The sequence below is a fragment of the Balaenoptera borealis genome, assembly GCF_965194805.1.
Source record: "Balaenoptera borealis genome assembly, chromosome: 18".
NCBI classification, from domain to species: Eukaryota; Metazoa; Chordata; class Mammalia; order Artiodactyla; family Balaenopteridae; genus Balaenoptera; species Balaenoptera borealis.
Window position 1 is genome coordinate 55,330,376 of NC_138877.1, and position 20,093 is coordinate 55,350,468.

Genomic DNA, 20,093 nt, shown 5'->3' on the forward strand with positions numbered 1-20,093 from the left:
TTTGGGCGACTCTGAGTTTTCATTTCTTCAAATATTTCTGCCAGAATATCTATCAAGTATGAGGATGACATAAATATCTAGAGATTTGAAGAGATTTACATGAGTATGATACTCTGATGCCTCTTGGAGAATTCTTTAAGGCTTCAGGTTTGGGGTTTTTTTTGTTTTTTTTAAATTAAAGTAGTGGAAAATCTGGCTTCCAGAAAACAGATGCCAAATCCAGGAGAACAAGGAAATGAAGTCTGAGAGTAAAAGCTAAGAAGTAGGCCTGGAAAGCAAAAGAACGAATCAGAACAGGAATCCAGAGAATTAGGAGAATAGTGTGTTCAAAAAGCAACTGCATTCTATATAACTACTAGTATGATAAAGAACTTAGGTTAGATTATTTCAGACATTAATTTTATTACTGTTCTTACTCTACGTTTTTCCCCATGCAGTAACACTTCCCTTCCCAGCTTTCAGTTCCCCCCGGTAGGTTTAAAAAAAAACAACAGGAAACCTGCCAAGTTGAGTCCTGCCTCTCCCTTTGAGCCAACAAAATTCCTTCTCTTTTACATGACAGTAAAAATTATTTCAAAATTATTAGTGTCTAATACACATGAATTAATAAATATCTTAATGGTTCATTTAGGAAATGATTTATGTCTGTGATCACCAGTAACTTCAATGTAGATCATTGACACTCTATACTATGTATTTTTTATGTAATATGTGTACATATTCATATGCATAATTATTGAAGTTTTTGCAGGCCACAGACTTCAAGATACAATATTGCCTCAAAAAATTTTTTGTAATGAATTAACAGATGTGAATATGTGAATAAACATTGCATGCTCATACTTGGGGCATACTCAACAATATCTAGGATAAGTATTGGGGCTTTATTTCTCAGAATTACAAACTCAGTAGCCTCAACTTTTTATAGGTCAAGAAAAAAGTTATGATTATAGAATATTGATTTTTAGAAGATAATGCTTTCTCTAATAAGTACAATTGAAAGCAAGTCTGTCGGAAATTGGCCAGCTTCTTTTTACTTCTAGTTTTGTGCTATTTAAATTTTTTTGTGCTATATGCTTATGGCCATAATTGTGGTGAAAAATTACTGAGAAAATTTCTGGTGGTGTCCTTTTCATTTCTGACATTTTGTAGTTAACTGAAATAAATGATGTAAAATTCAGGGGAGGAAGTCTTTGTCATGTTTCCAAGGCTGTGGAACTCTCTGTTCCTGCAGTTCTAAGGCTTAATATAAGAGCATTTAGGAAGAAATTCAAAAGATAGCTCTTCATCAGTATTCTGCATCTACTAAGCCAAGCTAATTCTTATTTTGGCTTAGACTTTGTCTATATAAAGACACAGGATCTAAAAACTGAATTTATGTGGAAGTAAAACATATATCCATTTACAATGATATATATATATACACACACATAAATATGTACATATCATATGTATATATTTATATATAATAAAGAAGATATGTTTAAATATTTATACATTTCTAGTATAACACATTCAAATTTACAAAACATGATGCTCATTTAACTGGGATTGATAGATTCTAGACTTTTAAATTGAAGGCATATATTCTTCTCTTAGATGTTCTTATTAGTGTCAACTGATTCATATGGACCATGCTGATTAATAAGCAAACCAAACAGCTGAGAAGATGATCATTAAAATCGTTTTCACTTCTCTCCTGAATTTGGATAAACCTGTATTATTTTTCACATTTCTTTTATTTTGGGCAAAGGACAGTAGAAAAAATGTAATCTAATATTAAAAATTCAAAGAGTACTCATTTATTTTTGCTTAAAGTAGTAATGATCTCAATACACAAACAAATACAAACAAAAAAGAAAACATACTTCTTATCCTGCTTTAAGAGGCAATAAAAGGCAATGGAATGGGTGTGGGTTTCAGAGACAGATGTTCGAGTACAAATCCCAGCTTCACTATTTTACGAGATATGACTTTGAGCCATATAACTAACTCTTATGCCTCAGTATCCTACACAGTAAAGCAAAGAATAACATCTACCTCAAGGGATGGGTTTAGGAGTAAATAAATTCATTTCTGCAAAGCATGTTGCAAAGAGCTACACCCAAAATAAGCACTTGATGAATGTTAACATTTGTTACATTGTTCATCTTTAAGGATGAAACATATTCATTCATTTATACAGTCTGCAAATATAAATTAAGCTTCAATGATGTAAGCATATTATTTGGTATTGAGAGTATAAGGGCAGTTCAGTCAAGGTTCTTTTTTTTGTCCTAGTAAAATTTAGCTAAACTAACTACAAATAGTATATAAAGTAGATGTGTAAGTATTTGAAGGTGCATGATATAGCAGCTGTTCTAGGAGGTAACTGAAAAAACTGTTTAGGTTTGGGGAGTGTGGATGAAATGCATTGCACCTGAGGTTATCACTGTGACCAGCTGCTGAGGCTAGTGCTCTATAAGCCCGTGCTGCTGCAGTGTCAGTACTACCATCTCTGGGGAACTTGTAACAACAAAAGCCCTGAATAATTTATTTTAACTATCCTTTTTTTTTTACCCCATCAAATTTCACAGTTTCAGAATGGAACATCTGATTGGCTGAGGTAATGAGCCCAAGATTTAACAACCAGGGTATTGGGAAAGATACTATTATTTTCTGCTTAATTGGAAGAGATAGAAATAAAACTAGTATTTGTAAGAAAGTGCTAGAGGTATAAATATAGAAGTGTGAATTCTTTTGAGGCATCAAGAATAAGTGAGATAATTCTAACTGGGACAAAGAATGTTTCATATGAAGCAAGTCGAGCCAATTACATTTATAGATGTTTAGAAGAAGTGGGTTTGGGACTTCCCTGGCAGTCCAGTGGTTAAGACTCCGTGCTCCTAATGCAGTGGGGCACGGGTTCCATCCCTGGTCTGGGGACTAAGATCCCGCATGCCACACTGTGCTGCCAAAAAAAAAAAAAAGAAAAAGTGGGTTCAAAGGGTATTCTATGCAAGAGAGAGAGGGTGATCAAAGCAAGGGTTAGATGCAAACTATGCTGTGTATGCCTAAAATTGAATATAACTATTTCCACTGGATCCCAGTGTGGCCTGTGTGTGCGTGTGTACACTAAGGATGGGGATGTGTGTATGATGACGGTTGAGCATGAAGTGTTAGCAAAACCAAAAAATAATGAGTTATATGTGTAAATAAAAGACAGTTAGACTTTATCCCAGACTATTGAGAAGCAACTGAAGATTTTATAGATGACATACATCAAAATAGTTAACTTTTAGTAGGGCCATTCAGTTAGTAAGTTGGAGAACAAATTTAGGCACAGAAGGCTAGAGGAACAGTTCAAAGGAAGAGATGACATGTGTCTATGAAAGACAGTAAAGGAAAAAAATTAAAGAAAATTTTAGTAAAAATATTTTTGGATTTTATTAATATGACTTTAATAACTAGTATATGCTGGTAGTTAGAAAATCAGATGTATTCATAGGTTTGAGATTCAGGAATTTACAGAATTGTAGTGTGATTCAAGAGAGAAACAAGAAGGCAAGCATGTTTCCAGAGAATGTTCAGTATGGAACATTTTGAGTTTAGATATTTATTGTATAGGCACATTTCATATATAGACACGAAAAGGAGAATAACTTTTTTCCCTAGAAAAATATATGTTTATAAATCAATAGCATTTAGGAGATCATTTAAATCCTCCTCCAATTGACTGAACCCAATGAGAATTCTACTGGCAAGTGAGCCCAAAGGAGGCTGTCCTCAAATGTCAGCTTCCCTCCTGGGTCAGCCCCCCTTGGCTCAGTGCAGAGAAAAGAAGCATTGAGAATGGCTTGTGACCAAGGACAAAAGCAAATGGGCTTGCCCAAATATCCATGTGGCATCCAGATGAGTTACTACCCATACAATCACCAATTACATACTATCTAAGGATACAATTTCAGAGTAATCCAAGGTTCTCTTTTCCTCATTATCTCCCTTATCTGTATACCAGTTATCTATGAACACAACATATCCAGAAGCCGGACACTTCTTGTTATCTCCACAACAAACACTGATTTCAAGGAATCATAATCCTTCATCTGTGTTACTAATGTAACATCCTAACTGGTCAGCCTGCAAACACTATTGCCAGTCAAGCAGTGTGTTTGTTCCTTATCCTTCCCCCAGGGCAATTCAAAGCAGTATCTTCCATTTTAAAAATCCCTCAGTAGCTTTAAATCACATCTACAGAAAAAGCCAAAGTCCTATGTTTGTTTGTTTATTTATCAACCTATTTATTTTTGGCGGTCTACCTGCTATCTACTTCTACAGTATCATTCAGTACCATTCTCCTCCTTGTCAGCTACAGTTCAGCCACATTCTTCTTTCTTTCCTTCAACTATTCTGATCCGTTCCTGGCTCAGTATCTCTAAGCTTGCTGGTTGTTTTCTTCCTGGAATTCCCTCCCTGTATCTTCATAGGGGGCACTCCTTCTCATTCAGCTGGTCTCTGTTCAGAGGTCTCTTTCTTGAGAAGTTTCTCTAAATCCCCTTCCAAAACAATCCCATCCCATTCCATTTACTCCTATTTTTTTGACCCTGATTATTTTCTTCATAGTACAGCAGTATATGAAATATTATGTATGATATGCTTACTGGTTTAATGTGTGTTATACTCTGCATTGCTCCCTGCTGAATCACAAAATTTACAACGTTTGGAATGTAATAGGGGCTGATTTAATAATTATTATGGTAAATGAATGTATGATAATCATCACAGTTACTTTACTGGCAGGCAGGTAGAAGCTAAACCAGTGACTATGTGCTAGATGCTATTTGATATTAAACATAAATAGATCACCATCTGAATATTTTTTTTAATGAAATAGTAGAGAGAAGTAACTCTCTACTGTTGAAATACTAATGAAATAACTAGAGGGTAGAAAGAGCAGAGTACACACTTGTCTGCTCTTGCTCTCTTCCATACCTGATTACTCACTCTTTCCTCCTGATTTACTCAGTATTTTGTGCGACCTGCTTACAGTGTTAAGTTCCTTGAGCCAGGGGCCCTATCTACCTACCTATCTATCTAGAATGACCTGAATAACAAGTTATAGCCAATAAATAAATTCACATTTGATTATATCATAGAAACATAATCTACATTTATATCTGAGTTTCCTTTGAGTGGCTAAAATTACATTTAAAAATGAAGAGCTAAGAAAAATTTACCTAAATCACTTTTACACTATGATCAGACCAACTACTTTGAGGATATATTAATTTATAGTTTAAAAGGGAGCATGGAATTAGGAATGTAAGATGGAATAAGGTTTAGGAATATAAAATGATGGAAGATACAGAGGTCACCAGAATCTGTGATTTGTTCTCTATTTACTGCTCCTAAAATGGATTTCCTACATGTGTTCAGCACTTATGTTCAGAAATGTTCTTGTGTCAGTTATCACCATGTAGCCACTGGAATGCTCCCAGGAGAGAGATGATAATTTCTAACTTTGATGTGTGGACCTTCATGAGGAAGCAAATGTGTCTGTTTGATGTGTAATTTTTAGGACTAGAGTCAATTCAAATTACTGATAAGTCTATTTTCAAAAGACAGTAGTATACATTTTTGTTGCAGAAAATTTTAGAAAATGTGTTCTTGTGGAAGGAAGAAAATAAAAACTACTAACCATGAAACGAGGTATTTTGAATGCACATTTCAGAGCATTGTAGGTAATGAGTTCCGATTGGGAAAACTCTGTAAGACTGTGAAGTTTCAGTGCAAACAGCTAAGAGAAATTATCTGAACATTTACAGGATTTTAAGCAGAGCTATCAATACTTTGGCCTTCTCCTATGAAGCAGAATATTCTCACCCCAAATTCTATTTTCATATCTGATTTTGGTCTTGGAATAGAAGTTGCCTTCTAATTGATTGGGCATTGAACAGTCTGTTACTTCACGGGTAACTATTTTTGACCTGAAACAGACTGCCAGATATTTTTCCAGCAAAGATGGGTTTATTCAGGATCAGCAGAGAATGACAGTTTGGGGCCAACAACCATGATGAGCCATGTGCAAGTCCCCAGAAGGCAACAAAAAGAGAACACTTTTATTGGGAGGAAGAGAAAGTTGGGAGAGCTCTAGTAAACAAAGAGTTCATGGCTTTTCATTGGCTGAGTCTCTGCCAGGAAAGAGAGGTCTTTCTTTTCCCTTTTGGGCTCTGCTGTCATCCTAGGGCATGAGAGCTCCCCCTTCTGGTCTCCCAACTCTAATTAATTGAGGTCTCTTAATTTTTTACATTTTCTTCTTTTGATCAAGTTCTTTCTTGGAAACCTCGCTGATTAGGTGTCAGGTTTTCTAGTTTCAGCTGCTTTCTGTCCCTCAAAAGGGAAGGATCTTCCCTGGGTGTAGTGTCTCACTTCAGAGAGAAAGTTCACAGATTGGAAACCTATTAAGGTCACATTCAGGTAACAATGAGGGGCAGGAGAGAGAACTCTCTGGCACTTTTTATCTGAAGTTCATATGTTCTCAGGATCAAAGACATTTGAAATCATCTGAATTATGTCATCATCAAAGATTTGGTGACAAACATCCAGCTAGTATTGGGAAAGCTGTCTCATCAGATGTCATTTGCTTCAGTTTGGGAAATCTTTACTTTTAGGTTACCAGATAATGTGCAGGTCTAGTCAAGGTTTGGTGTTTTCTTTTGGTGTGTCACATGAATCCAAGAGTCTGTTTCTTAGAATTGGGTGGCACAAGGGTTTGTTAGCAGTACTTCAACCAACAAGGTTGAAGGGGTTTTTCCAATAGATAAAATCTCCAGCTTGCAAGGTATGAAGCTTAAGGCCTTCATCTCCTGAGGGCACACTGTGAAAAGACTGCTGTACCAAAACATGGTTATTTTTAATAGAAGCCATTAGGTCTTTGCAGTATTGGAGTCTCTCTCCTTTTATTCGTGTGGGTCAAAAGAAGCAGGTGCCAAGTACAGTGGGTATCCTCTATCTCAAAGGGTGAGAGTTTATGAGTTCCAAAAGGGTAGACCTGAGATTTAGAAGGACCAACAGCAATGATTTTGGCCAAAGTATTTGGAGGGCCTCTACAAAGTATGCCAAATGAGTCTTAATAATGCCATTATTGCATTAGGTTAAAGCAAAGGATTGAGAATGGTTGGCACAATGAAAGTGTTGTAAAACTAGCCAAACAGTGCAGACTTGTCAGAGCACCTGGCCAGTAAAATGGGTTCCTTGATCTATGGAGTTTGAGAGGAGTTACCCAGGTAGGAATAATCTTTACCAATAGGACCTTAGCCACAGAAGAGGCAGTAGCCTATCTGCAAGGGAAGGCTTCAGTCCAGTGTGGAAACATACAGACCATGACTAAAGCATATTTATATCCATGAAACAGAGGAAGTTGTGTGAATGCATTTGCCAGACCTTCAGTGGTCCATTAGGCAGTTTAAAATGACTGGAAGCAGTTCTCCCTGGGTTGTACTTCGGACAAGTGGGACAAGTGAGGTAGGCACTTTTTGCAGCTTTGTTAATGTTTCCCCACCATATTGATTCATGAAGGCTACCATTTTGTCAGTAGACTAATTGTTTAATGCATGGACAGTAGTGAAGAGTGGGAATTTTAGTCTCTGATAAGACTGGGTTGTTATTTGGTCCAAACCAGAGCTTCCTCTTTCTATCAGACCAACAATTGTTGAATTCCCAATCTTGTTTTTCCTTTTCTGAGGCCAATTATTGGGCTTCTTTAGCCAGTTTTTCTAAATTATTATTTGGGGAAATAGCCCTTTGGACCATGACAGAGGTTTGGCTGCTGTTGATCCCTTAAAGGGTAGCATTCCTTGCAGAAATATCAGCAAGGTGTGATTACCCTTAGCTTCCATAGAATCAGGTTTAGAATGCCCTGGAATCTTAATGATAGCTAAAGCAGTGATTTAAAGTATTGCATCCAATAATTCCTGAACATAGGGACCATTTTTAATTGTATTTCCACTGGAAGTAAGGAAGACACATTGCTTCTACAATATTCCAAAATCATGAACTACTCCAAAAGCATATATACTATTACTATAAATATTGGCAGTTTTGTTCTTGACTAAAATATAAGCTCATAAAAGACTGTATAATTCAGCCTGTTGTACTGAAGTAGCAATATGTAGAGATGATTCCTTAACAACATCCAAAGGAGTTGTAATAGCATTTCCCGGACAATATTTACCATTGTCACTTTTAAGTAAGAACCATCAGTGGGCCATGAGAAGTCAACATTACCCAGTGGAATTTCCTGTAGATAATCACAAGGAGTCAGGAGGTAGTTTGTTAGTGTTAATGAGTCGTAAGGGACTTCATCAGTGATGTGGAGGGAAGTAGCCAGATTAAGGTTATTACGAAGTAAAAGAGTTATGTGAGGAACAGTTAGTAAAAGACCTTTGTAAAAGATGAGGCAGCTGGCTGAGAAATGCTGACTGTGATGAGAAATCAGGAGAGCTTCTACTGCATGAGGTACAAAAATGGTTAGAAGAGATCCCATGATTTTCTCTGTGGCTTTAACCAAAAGGGCAATGGCTGTAATGGCTCTAAGGCAAGGGTATATCCGCATGCCATAGGGTCCAGTTGCTGCCTATAATACCCTATCGGTTGATAGTGGTCCCTGTGTTTTTGGGTGAGTACCCCAAGGTCATTCCCTTCCTTTTCATGTACTAGAAGGAAAAAGGGAATCTGATCATTGGGATGCCAGAGGGCAGGTGAGTTCATCAGACTCTCCTTTAAGGTCTTGAAGCTGTGTTATCTGGTTTTTCCCATAAAATTGGGTTGGGATTGTTATTGTTGAGTGAAACATATAGAGGTTTGCCCATAAGAGAGAAATTTGGAATCCAATTTCAGCAATAACCAACTGGCCTGAGAAAACCCCACAGTTGGCACTTAGTTTTGGGTTTTAAGACACCATGAAATCTATTTGGATGTAGGTGTAGCACTTGTTCTGATATCCAATGCCCTAAATATTGAACCTGAGTTTGGGCAAACTGCAGTTTTCTTGGCATCCTTATGTCCCTTTAAGGCTAAAAGCTTTAGCAACTGGACGCTGTCCTCCTGTGAGGAAGCTTGAGAAGGAGAGCAAAGAAGCAAATCATCCACATACTGCAACAAAGCATCCAGATCAGCCTTCAGGATTTTCAGGAAATAGGGACTCACAGTGTAACACTGAGGAATTACTGTTCAGGTGAATTGTTCGTCTTCCCAAGTGAAGGCAAGAAAGGTATTGGCTATCTTCATCAACTGGAATACTTAAGGATATACTGCATAAATCAGTTATAGTAGAGAATTTGCTTTCAGTGAAGATGGATGTCAGTAACCTGTGAAGGTTAGGAACAACAGGGTATCGAGGGATAACAGTGTTGTTTATTGCTGTGAGGTACTGGACAAACCTCCACCCTGGGCCCTTAGATTTTTTTCACTGGTTTAATGGAGGTGTCACAGGGCTAGTACAGGGGATAATGAAACCTTGGGACTTCTATTATGGGCGTTATGCCTCACAGGGCTTCTTGACCTACAGGATATTGATTAATTTTGGGAAGAGGTTTTGAGGGGTCTATTTAAATTTTGCTGGGAGGTGGCTGTGAATTTTGCCAACATCAGTTGGAGATTTTGCCCATAAGGAAAGTGGTAGCTGATTCAAAAGGGACAAATGATCAGTGTTGCCAGAATCTGCTCTAGTACCATCAGAAATGGAACAAATGAAAAATGTCAAAGGGTCATTTAATTCACCTGGTTGGTTACTTTGATGACTACTATCAATTTCTGGAATTAGAAGCATGATGCTTCTCTAAGAAGTCTCAGCCTAATAAGCGTATAGGGGTAGAGGAACTAAGGAGAAAAGGGTGAGTATCTCTCAAAGGGCCTAAACAAAAAGGAATAGGTTCGGGGACAGGAACCTCTTGAGGTTCATTAGAGATGCCCACTAGTTGAACTGTTTTAGTAGCAGGAGCTGTTTCATAGTAGCAGGTTGAGCACTGAGAGTGTGGCTCCAGTGTCAGTTAGGACTGGAAGAGATTGATCCCTAATATGGAGAAAAGTTCCTCCAAGCCAGTCAAGAGGGAGGATTGGGAGGAACCCCTGTAGTTCCTTGTAGCCCCATCATTAGGGAGGACTTTCGAAAGGCTGGCTAGAGAGCTGAAGGTATCTAAAGTGCTTAAATTTGTAAAGATCTCCTTTCCAATGTTTTTCCTCTTTGCAATAGTAGCAGAAACTAGGTGGGGTTTGGTTTCATTTAGGAGCCTTCATTTGCTGGAGTTTAAGATTACGAAGTTTGGTGGTCTTCCTTAGCGGTGACTCATCTGGAGTGCAAGACAGCTGGTTGCCAGATTAATTAAATGTGGAGTGGACATAGTTTCCCATTCCATCCTGGTCCTTTTTACTAGAAGGGAAAGGTCCTGGTTCAGCCCCATTAATAAGCATAGAGTTAAAAGCTACTCAGGTGGAATCAACATCTGAAGGAAGACTAGAATTTTCTTTTAAAACATTCTGAAGTTGACTGTAAAAATTATGAATAGGTTCTTCAGATTTTTGTGTGCACACTTGAGTTTTGTTCTAATCAACAGGCTTTCGAATAGCCCTAAGAATTGCTCAATGAAATTGCCTAGCAACTGCCTGAATGTGATCGTAAGTTAGCAGGCTGGTCTCCCATTTGTAATTCTAGAGACCTTTCAAGACTCTCCCAATTAGCAGTTTTCATCCAGTGCTGGCCCTGGCCTTTACCAGCAAGCATAAGAACTAGGTGATGTAAGTCAGAGAAACCAGGTTGATAAGTGTGGATGACTATATTAAATTCCTCAGCAAATCTATGAGGATCTTTGATTACTTTAGGAAAATCTTTGACTATGGCTCACAGTTCAGCTTTAATCCAGAAAGTATAAAAAATTAAAAATTTAGCCTCTGGACCCTCAGAAGGCTTAATTTTAAAGAGACAGGTTCTGACAAGTCAGAGAAAAAGGGAGTGGGGAGAGTTTCAGAGAAAACGGGAAGTTTGGCAAGAGAATTAGTATGGGAAATTTGGGAGTATGGCGGAGGTGTAGGTGGTGTAGAAGGGAAGAAGGAAGATAGCTCTGGAGGCTGAGTCTGGCCAGGAGGTGCTGAGAGAGACAAGATAGTGCCAGTGACAGAGTCTGAGAGGAAGCCAAGGAAGAAGATCCTGAGGCTACGGGAGCCATTTTATCTTTCTTTAGTCATTTGTTTGCCTCAGTTAATCTTTAAAACTTTATTATACAGAGGCAATTTTAGATTCCTGATAATGCTAGGAAGCTTCAAAATGTTAATTGAAATAAGCATTCCACTCAGTTCTGGAAACTTTCAAGCTATTGTAGTCCAGTACAGTTTTAAGTAAATTAAGTTTGGGTATTTCAAAAGTTCCCCATAATGGCAATTGATATTCTAAATTGCCTTTGGTCAGGTTGGTCCATTCAGTTAGAAATGTACCTGAGGAAGGACCATGTTTTTAAACATAAAATTGGCCAGATTCCCTGGGGGGAGGGAGTGAGACTCCCTCAAGACACTTAGATACTGGGATGCCATTTCCTAGAGGTTTTTCTTCTAGAGTAAAGAACAATTTTCAAATAGCTTAAATAAGTTTACAGCACAAATGGCTTAATTTGAACAGCTTACAAGCCATCTTAGCCAGTCTGAAGACAGTTTGGTCCCAGAGGAGTCAGGCCAAATGCTTTTCTTTTAGGCACTCTCCAGAAGATAGCCCATCCAAAGGAATTGGCCAAAGGCTGAAAAAATTGGCATTGTTTCAGAGAAACAACCGCTGTACCGGAAGGAATGGTTTGAAGACTAGCCAACTTCAGTGAAACAGTCTGATCTCCAGTTAGACCAAAGTGCCAAAGGAGTATGCATATACAAAACAAGGCCTTAACCAGAAAGATGAAACCTTTAAAAAGATCCTAAGTAAAGACGGGAGAGCTTCAAACACAAAGAGCATGTAAGCTCAGATCCAAGAAAAAGAAATACCTTCAAACTCCAAGGTTTTGTGAGATAAGCAGTGAGTACAATGGGCTCAATCATGGATATCTCACCTGTTTTCTCACCAACCCTGGAGCCACTGAGTTCTCCAGCAAAATGGGTTTATTCGGGATAAGCAGAAAATTGCAGTTTGGGGTCTGCAGCCATGGCGAGCCATGTGCAAGCCACCACATGGTAAGGGAAGAAGAACACTTTTATTTATTTATTTATTTTTAAATATTTATTTTATTTATTTATTTTTTTGGTTGAGTCGGGTCTTGGTTGCAGCACGCAGGATCTTTTGTTGCGGCGCACAGGCTTGTCTCCAGTTGTGGCACTCGGGCTTCTCTCTAGTTGTGGCATGCGGGTTTTCTCTAGTTGTGGCGCTCGGGCTCCAGAGGGCGTGGGCTCTGTATTTGTGGTGCTCAGGCTTAGTTGCCCCAAGGTATGTGGAATCTCAGTTCCCCAACCAGGGATCGAACCTGCCTCCCCTGCATTGGAAGGCAGATTCTTAACCACTGGACCACCAGGGAAGTCCCAAGAAGAACACTTTTATAGAAGGGAAAAGGAAATTGGAGGGAATCGGAAACAAACAGGCCATGGCTTTTTGTTGGCTGAGTCCTTGACAGGAAAGAAGAGGAATCTCTTCTGCCTGTTGGGCTCTGCTATCTTTGCGGGGTGTGAGAGCTCTAACTTCTGGTAACCCAAATCTACTTGACCGAAATTTCTGTTTATTAATTTTTAAAAATAATAACACTATCTTAAAAATCAAGTTGACATTCCTTGTTATTTATTTTTCCACTTTCTGGTAGATATTTACATTATAGTCGGCCATCTCCTCCACCCGACCCCCATCTCTCTCTTGTGCAAATGGCACCCTGTCTAGCGACAGGCCTGGGACACATAGAGGCTATGTAGCCTTGGCCACCTCAGTGCTAAACTCGGAAGCTATCATGTTGCTTCTTGCTGTTCATCTGATTCTATTTGTCTGCCATTTTCTCCTTATTCCAGCTACTTGTTCTTGCAATAATTTATGTAAATATTCTCTGAGATTCAAGGAAAAAGAGATAAGAAACAAAAAGATTTGGGTTTCCTGGTCTGAGACATTTGTCAGTAATAGTGTAAGTAGAGTTAATATGTTTTCATAGAATTTTTTCCTTCCTGTCAACCTCTGTAGATATATTTTTGACAATATCTAGATTCAGAATGCAGAGTTGCTAAAATCTAACTTTGGCCCAGGAACCTTGCACTAATATCACACATAAAACTTCAACTAATAAAAATGACTAATATTAATTGTGTGTTGTCTTCACTCAGCAGAGGACTTCAAAATGCAAAAGGAATTTGTGGTGCTGCGATCCCCTGATGTATACTTCTCAAATTAAGCGACCGTTCAGTTTTTATTGGACTTACTTTACCAGTGAAGGCTGGCAGAATATACCACCCCCAAATTCGCTGCTCTGGCACGTTGACTATTTTGAGTTAAAGGCACTTGCAAAACAGAAAATGCAAGAAAAACACTGTGACCTTCCTTCTTTTTCTTAAGAGCAGAAGATGAATTGCCCATGCGAAAGATGTCCTTCCTATGTGAGCAGGACCCTATGGGGCCATCCGGAAACAGAACCCCCAACCCCCACCATGTCCTCCACCTGTTTTTATCTGTAGAAAATCTTTAGCCTCCTAGGTTTTCCCCAGGTTCCAAAGAATAAATTTAGTCAGAGAAGTGAGAAAATGCAGAAAGAAAGGAAAACAGCCAAGCAAGACAGAATAATAATAGTGTAGCCATTAAACAAAGTCAAGGACCTTTAGTTCCTTCTCAAGGGCTACAGATAATATTCTGAGCCATATCCTTTGAGCTGTTTTTCAGATACTAAAACCCCTGCCAGGTGGAAGAAGTTAACTGTATGCTGCCCACAAGCATATAGACCCCAGACTTCTTGGAACCAGAAGGTTGATGATGTTGACTCCCAATTACCTCACCACCAACCAATCAGAAGAGTGTCCATGAGCTGATCATACACCCTACAACCCTTCTCCCTCACCCTTTAAACCGGGGAAAGGTTTAAAAACCTTTCCCTGAAAGCCACTGGGGAGTTTGGGTCTTTTGAGCACTAGCTGCCTGGACTCCTTGCTTGGTGCCCTGCAATAAAGGCTACACTTTCCTTCACCACAACCTGATGCCAGTAGATTGGCTTTACTGTGCACAGGCGAGCAGACCCAAGTTTGGTTTGGTAACTCCTGTACCAGAAGGAAAGTAACATTCTTATCATCAAGGACAAGAAGCTGAAACCAAAAGAATTCTGTACAAACAGATCTTGTTAAAATAATTCTTATTTTCTTTTAGCTTTAACACATAATTCAGTTATTTTTCCACTATTGCCTCTCTTCGTTCAACCTAATAGACTTCATCACTTATTTGGGTGTTCATTCCTCATGAAGGTTTCCATGTCACATAAAACTTATATATCTGTATGCTTTTCTCCTGTTAATCTGTTTTATGTCAGTTTAATTCTCAGGGCCAGAGGAAAACCTTAAGAGTATAGAGGTGAAAGTTTTGCCCCCTGTACCGTGACAAGGCACTGTTCTTCTCAATGGAGAATTAAAAGAGGTATAAGGCTTGGCACATTCTATTAAGATTTTTATATGATATTTGGGGGAGACAAGGCAAAATGAGATATGATACACTGTGTAATTCATATCAGTGTATTGTTAAATATAAAGGGCTATTAAAATATAAAAAGACATCAATTATGGTAAGAAAGAATGATTTGTTTTTACACTTGAAAGCTCTTTCAAAATAGAAGATTATAGAATATAGGAACAAATGAGCTCAGAAGAGAGGAACAGTGTAAGAAAATGCCATAACCAAAATGCCATAACCAAAGTTGAAAACTCTTGTGAAGGAAATCGTTATTTATTCACCAACAAACAGCAGCACTTGACTGATTGAACAGCGGAATAAAGATATCCTATATTCAGGAGAAGGGGATTGTTTTTAAGACAGTGTAATAGTTCTAGGAGTGGCTTAAGGAAATGTGTTTGGTAAAAGTGGGAAAGTTTGAGAGCCTTTAGGAAGGGTTCATATAGGGAGATCTTATCAAGTATCTTCTGTAAGCAACATTTATTATGTGTACCAGCTATTGTGCTAAACCAGATTTAGTCCCAGTTTATCATTACACAAACCACGTGGGTTTCATATTACTATTTAAATAATAATGGTAGAACACTGAGGCTCTAAGACATTAAATTACCAATTCAAATAGTTAAATAACAGACTTGGGGTTCAATTTCACATTTTTATGAATCAAAAGCTAGTAACTATTTCTAGTAAGGTATGTTAGTAATGAACTATTCTATCTCCTTAAAGTGTTATTGTTTAGTACTTCATGTAATTCTTAATGGTTTATATAATACCCTTAGTAAGGATATATTATAAGAATATCAAAACAAGTATTTTAACATACTGATCATTTAGTTAGTCTGACCTTAGCAAAGCAGTATCTAAATCTCTAAAATGATTAGGTCACAGGAACCTTGGAAGCAAGTGCACATCTAATGCATCTCATTTGTCTTAAACTGTGGTTAGTCAGCATTCTGACCTTCTATTCACAGGGTGGGTAATTGACTGAGTTGAGAAAATCATTTGTTTGACCTCTGTGGGAGGGAGTTCCATCAGACTTCTGGCACCAGAAGGAACAAAGTTATGATTAAATAACCACAACCTCCAACAGCTCTGAACATATTCCTCTCACTTCATATGCTGCAGTTTTGTTCCAGTATCTCTGCTCCTGGCCAGGCACATCCTGTTCTCCCTTCCAGCCATAACTCAATCCTGTAAGGGACACCAGCACCCTCACAGCCCGATCTGGCTTACAACCCAATATCTACTCTCCTTCTGGCACCAAAAGCACCTTCTCATTCCAACCTCATTCCCTTTCTATGCCTAGTCTTTGCTTTTATCTTGGTACCCTTCCAACTGCCCATTCCAATTCTTTTTCCTACTCTGTCTTAAATTTTCCTCATTTTTCTTCTGACTCCAAGGCCATAATCTTTTCTTCCTCCTTCCTTTTTTTCTTTCAATTTCTTCTCTTTCCTCTAATTATCTATTATTGTCTGCTTTGTTTTTATTCATATAATTTGCCTAAACCCAAATATTTAATGTTTCTGCAGACTAAAACCCAGTGCAACATTTGTTGATAAAATAGTTGCAGACCATATAAAGGCAGCACTTTGGGGGGTATTTCTATAAACTATATATTAGCAGCACCTCAGTATAGAACCTAAAGAAAAAAAATGAAATGTACTAGATATATGAATATTGCCATATAAGTTTAGCATCTGAAGGGCATATTGTAATATCATATATATCCTGAATTAGAGTTTTCAAAACATATAAAAATTTACTGTAACCTAAAGAGTTTCACATTTAGCTTCAATTAGTGTAGATTAATTAGATGCATACATGAATGTAATGAAAATACTTTATGAAGGACAGGATTCATGCTGGAATTTCTTATCTGTACTTCACATTATAATTATATACTCTGACACTAAACTCTGATTGCATTATTACACACACACACAAACTAAAAGCTGTGTATTCAGATTTTTTTTTCTCTCTATAACTCTTAAGCACGTGTCCACATGGGACTTAGTCCTACTGACTTAATAAACCTTGATTATCTCTTTTACACTTCTGCAGCATTCCTTGGAAATTACATGTTTTAATTCTTCTATCCCTAAAACCCAAAAGGCTCTGAGCATAATTTTTCCTCTGTTTGATATATTCTTGCCCTCAGAAGTATAGGTTATTTTCCTGGTATTTTATTTTTCAATATGCGTATGGGTAAGGGATTTAAAACTGTATTATTTTTCATATATAATATTCTATAACTTCTAAATGCTAAACATATAAATATGTGAATATAAGTAGGTTGACATACTCATGTAGTGGAGGAAACTACACTGAGAAAACTAATGTTGAGTACTGAATTCTTTGTTGAAAATCAGGTAACAAAGTGGGGGAAACCACATGGATAGTGTTTATTTATTCATTAGCTCTTTAATTCCATAAGTATTTATTGTGTTTTTTCATATTATTCAAATCTCTGAGACAAATAGCATTTGAATCTCAAACAGGTATTGTGTTTTATAGTCTTTGTTCGAGATGATAAAATAAATGACTGCAAAATAAAATAGTGAGTAATAACTGTTGTGAGACATTCTTAAATAAAATACTACAGGAATTCAAAGGAAGGAGGTATTGTTTCTACTTGCATGAAGAAGATCAGGAAGATCAAGTCTCATATTTGTATGTGATTTTTTTATTTGAACAATAAAGTGCAGATACAATTAAAAGTTAGGAAAACAAAGGGTAAATACTCTGGTTATCTTTTTCTGGTTGTTTTTGTTTGCTTATTTGTTTTTTTTAATTGAAGTACAGTTGATATACAGTGTTTTGTTAGTTTCACGTGTGTACAGCATAGTGATTTGAGGGATTTTTTTGCAGATTATATTCCATTATAGGTTATTACAAAATATTGGGTGTTAATTCCCTGTGCTATAAAGTAAATCCTTGTTGCTTTTCTATTTTATGTATAGTAATTTGTATCTGTTAATCCCATACTCCTAATCTGTCGCTTCCCCACTTCCCTCTCCCCTTTAGTAACCATAAATTCTTTTTCTATGTCTGTGAGTCTGTTTCTGTTTTGTATGTAGATTCATTTGCATGATAAAGTGATATCACATAATATTTGTCTTTCTCTGTCTAACTTACTTCACTGGGTATGATATTCTCTAGGTTCATTCATGTTGCTGCAAATTTATGGGTAATATTCCATTGTGTGTGTGTGTACATGGATATATGCCCAGGAGTGAGATTGCTAGATCCTATAGTAGCTCTATTTTTAGTTTTTTAAGGAACTTCCATACTGTTTTCCATAGTGGCTGAACCAATTTACATTCCCACCAACAATGCAAGAGGGTTCCCTTTTCTCCACACCCTCTCCAGCATTTATTGTTTGTAGATTTTTTGATGATGGCCATTCTGACCGGTGTGAGGTGATACCTCATTGTAGTTTTGATTTGAATTTCTCTAATAATTAGTGATGTTGAGCATCTTTTCATGTGCTTTTAAAGCATCTGTATATCTTCTTTGGAGCAATGTTTATTTAGATCTTCCACCCATTTTTTGATTGGGTTGTTTGTTTTTTTTTTGATATTGAGTTGCATGAGCTGTTTGTATGTTTTGGAGATTAATCCCTCATTGATTGCTTCATTTGCAAATATTTTCTCCCATTCTGAGGGTTGTCTTTTCATTTTGTTTATGGCTTCCTTTGCTGTGCAAAAGCTTTTAAGTTTAATTAGGTCCCATTTGTTTATTTTTGTTTTTATTTTCATTACTCTAGGAAGTGGATCAAAAAAAATCTTGCCATATGATTTATGTCAGAGAGTTTTCTGCCCATGTTTTCCTCTAACAGTTTTATACTATCTGGTCTTACATTTAGGTCTTTAATCCATTTTGAGTTTATTTTTGTGTATAGTGTTAGAGTGTGTTCTAATTTCATTCTTTTATATGTAGCTGTCCAGTTTTCCCAGCACCACTTATTGAAGAGACTGTCTTTTCTCCATTTTATATTCTTGCCTCCTTTTTAAGGCATTAAATTTTTTAAAGTATGAAATTTTATTTGAGGAAAAAGTAAAAATAAGTTTTCATAATTTTATTAAGCATGTTGTTTGGCTTTCCAAACATTTGCTAATGAAGGAATGCCCTTAAAATGATCTGAACATATTTGTATGTTCTCCAAATACTTATGCTTAATAAAAAATGAATAAATAATATTGATATAATTTCTGCCATTTTTAGTGGAGAGAAAAGGAACTAAAATGTACTGTTGAATAAATAATAAACATCTTCAGTCCCAACATGTTGAAAGATAAAATAGTATTTATATCTTTATACAATATACAAGATGAAGTTATTGGAGTATAAAAATATGAATTCCTGTGATTTTTCTGAATTGACCTTCTAATATTTTTAATAATGGAGCACCTTTCTAGGATTAAAGGTATATGCACACACACACACACACACACACACTACAATGTTAGACATATGGTTAAAATAAATATATAAATATAAAATAAAATAAAAACAAATGAAAATAAATAAATATAAGGTTAAAATATATGGAATCATTCCCGAATACAGTAATCCTATCTGTTATTTGGCCATGAGTGAAAAGTTGCTTAATATTTCTGATACTGTTTCTTTATTCATAAAACCAAGAATACTAATATCTTAAAGTACACAATACTTAAATATACACATTACATATTTTCTGCTTTCTTTTCACCTATTCACTCCAAATGACAGTGACATAGCTTCTGTCAAAGCACTCCGTTGAAATTACTTTTGTTAATTACATTGAAACCCTCCATATTTTGAAAGCTGATTTTTCTCCCAACACTTCTCTTAATTGAACTTTTTGGAAAAATTTACCATTATTGTTCCCAAAGTTTTTTCCTCAGAATTTTGTATGCTTTTGTTTCAAGAAGAGTGGTATCTCTGTATTTCTACTCTAGCATGTTGTGCTACCTGTCCTTCTTGAGTTTCATTTCTGATTTCTTTTCCTTACTCACTCATAAATGGTGGTGTTACCAAAATTTTATCTTCATGTATTGTCTCTTCTTTTACCGCACTATGTTTTTCAGGGCCATTTCATTGACACTCTTTTTTTTTTTAAATTAATTAATTAATTTATGGCTGTGTTGGGTCTTCATTTCTGTGCGAGGGCTTTCTCTTATTGTGGCAAGCGGGGGCCACCCTTCATTGTGGTGCGCAGGCCTCTCACTATCGCGGCCTCTCCTGTTGTGGAGCACAGGCTCCAGACGCGCAGGCTCAGTAATTGTGGCTCACGGGCCCAGTTGCTCTGCGGCCTGTGGGATCCTCCCAGACCAGGGCTTGAACCCGTGTCCCTTGCATTGGCAGGCAGATTCTCAACCACTGCGCCACCAGGGAAGCCCTACCCCATAGTTTCTTAATCACTAATTCCATGACATTGTTTTCTAGTTCTCTATATCTGAAACTCAACATTTTGAAA

The 20,093-nt window shown here is 37.1% G+C and overlaps 1 pseudogene across 1 annotated transcript in view; it reads left to right on the forward strand.

Moving 5' to 3' along the window:
• The first annotated feature begins 8,724 nt into the window (after positions 1-8,724).
• The window catches only part of LOC309615809 (protein enabled homolog), a 51,868-nt pseudogene continuing 40,499 nt past the window's right edge, over positions 8,725-20,093 (forward strand). The window contains exons 1-3 of the transcript in view: positions 8,725-8,738; positions 9,053-9,214; positions 11,648-11,814. The product of the transcript in view is annotated as a protein enabled homolog (transcript). The remainder of the gene's footprint in view (positions 8,739-9,052; positions 9,215-11,647; positions 11,815-20,093) is intronic.